At 46.8% G+C, this 2,500-nt stretch overlaps 1 protein-coding gene and 1 pseudogene across 2 annotated transcripts in view; both read right to left on the bottom strand.

Moving 5' to 3' along the window:
* The window catches only part of LOC143284937 (uncharacterized), a 30,804-nt pseudogene extending 29,080 nt beyond the window's left edge, over positions 1 to 1,724 (bottom strand).
* LOC143284451 (uncharacterized) overlaps positions 1 to 2,500 on the bottom strand; it is a 262,254-nt gene that overhangs the window by 47,793 nt on the left and 211,961 nt on the right. The window lies entirely within an intron of this gene.

Below are 2,500 nucleotides of genomic sequence, written 5' to 3'. Positions count from 1 at the left end.
ATACCAAACCCTTCACACAGGGCACACTGGATACCAAACCCTTCATACAGGGCACACTGGATACCAAACCCTTCATACAGGCACACTGGATACCAAACCCTTCATACAGGGCACACTGGATACCAAACCCTTCATACAGGGCACACTGGATACCAAACCCTTCATACAGGGCACACTGGATACCAAACCCTTCATACAGGGCACACTGAATACCAAACCCTTCATACAGGGCACACTGGATACCAAACCCTTCATACAGGGCACACTGGATACCAAACCCTTCATACAGGGCACACTGGATACCAAACCCTTCACACAGGGCACACTGGATACCAAACCCTTCATACAGGGCACACTGGATACCAAACCCTTCATACAGGGCACACTGGATACCAAACCCTTCATACATGCACACTGGATACCAAACCCTTCATACAGGGCACACTGGATACCAAACCCTTCATACAGGGCACACTGGATACCAAACCCTTCATACAGGGCACACTGGATACCAAACCCTTCATACAGGGCACACTGGATACCAAACCCTTCATACAGGGCACACTGGATACCATACCCTTCATACAGAGCACACTGGATACCAAACCCTTCATACAGGGCACACTGGATACCAAACCCTTCATACAGGGCACACTGGATACCAAACCCTTCATACAGGGCACACTGGATACCAAACCCTTCATACAGGGCACACTGGATACCAAAACCTTTATACAGGGCACACTGGATACCAAACCCTTCATACAGGGCACACTGGATACCAAACCCTTCATACAGGGCACACTGGATACCAAACCCTTCATACAGGGCACACTGGATACCAAACCCTTCATACAGGGCACACTGGATACCAAAACCTTCATACAGGGCACACTGGATACCAAACCCTTCATACAGGGCACACTGGATACCAAACCCTTCATACAGGGCACACTGGATACCAAAACCTTCATACAGGGCACACTGGATACCAAACCCTTCATACAGGGCACACTGGATACCAAACCCTTCATACAGGGCACACTGGATACCAAACCCTTCATACAGGGCACACTGGATACCAAAACCCTTTATACAGGGCACACTGGATACCAAACCCTTCATACAGGGCACACTGGATACCAAACCCTTCATACAGGGCACACTGGATACCAAACCCTTCATACAGGCACACTGGATACCAAACCCTTCATACAGGGCACACTGGATACCAAACCCTTCATATAGGGCACACTGGATACCAAACCCTTCATACAGGGCACACTGGATACCAAACCCTTCATACAGGGCACACTGGATACCAAACCCTTCATACAGGGCACACTGGATACCAAACCCTTCATACAGGGCACACTGGATACCAAACTCTTCATACAGGGCACACTGGATACCAAACCCTTCATACAGGGCACACTGGATACCAAACCCTTCATACAGGGCACACTGGATACCAAACCCTTCACACAGGGCACACTGGATACCAAACCCTTCATACAGGGCACACTGGATACCAAACCCTTCATACAGGGCACACTGGATACCAAACCCTTCATACAGGGCACACTGGATACCAAACCCTTCATACAGGGCACACTGGATACCAAACCCTTCATACAGGGCACACTGGACACCAAACCCTTCATACAGGGCACACTGGATACCAAACCCTTCATACAGGGCACACTGGATACCAAACTCTTCATACAGGGCACACTGGATACCAAAACCTTCATACAGGGCACACTGGATACCAAAGCCTTCATACAGGGCACACTGGATACCAAACCCTTCATACAGGGCACACTGGATACCAAACCCTTCATACAGGGCACACTGGATACCAAACCCTTCATACAAACCAACTAACTTCTGAAACATCCGCCCACACAACTGTTTGCGGGATCCGCCTGACAGACAGACAGACAGACAAACAAACAGACCAACAAACCCGGGTGTAAACATGACCTGTCTCCTTAATGCCGGGAAACTGACGAACAAAGAAACAGTTCATCACACGCGTGCAAAAGCTTTGTTCTCAGTGTGGTTCTGCTACTGATCAAGACATACATAGTTATAACTGCACAGCATTGTTCACACAACTTTGACCAAGATCTGTAACCCTAATCACTGTTTAATTCATCATATTTTCTTCTTCTTTAGTTTTCTTTCTTGTTCTACTTGTTTATATATATATATAAATTTTTATATGAATTGTTAGTTTAATGAAAAGGGTGAAATCCCACAGGACCGTAAACTTGTTTCTCGGTAAAGTTTCCCACACAGCAAGTGTGTATGCAAGGGGTGAAAAATAACAGGAAATTCAACTGCGTTGTTTAATTGTGAGCTTATTATTTTATTTCATTTCCATTTTTATGTATGGACTTGTCCGAACGCAGTGACGCCTCCTTGAGCTAGTGACACTGATACTGATACTGTGAGCTGTTAACAGCCTTCCCATTGCACGGCTGTTTACCTACAC

This window comes from Babylonia areolata, chromosome 8, assembly GCF_041734735.1.
Source record: "Babylonia areolata isolate BAREFJ2019XMU chromosome 8, ASM4173473v1, whole genome shotgun sequence".
NCBI lineage: Eukaryota > Metazoa > Mollusca > Gastropoda > Neogastropoda > Buccinidae > Babylonia > Babylonia areolata.
This window is presented reverse-complemented; position numbering and strand designations above follow the sequence as displayed.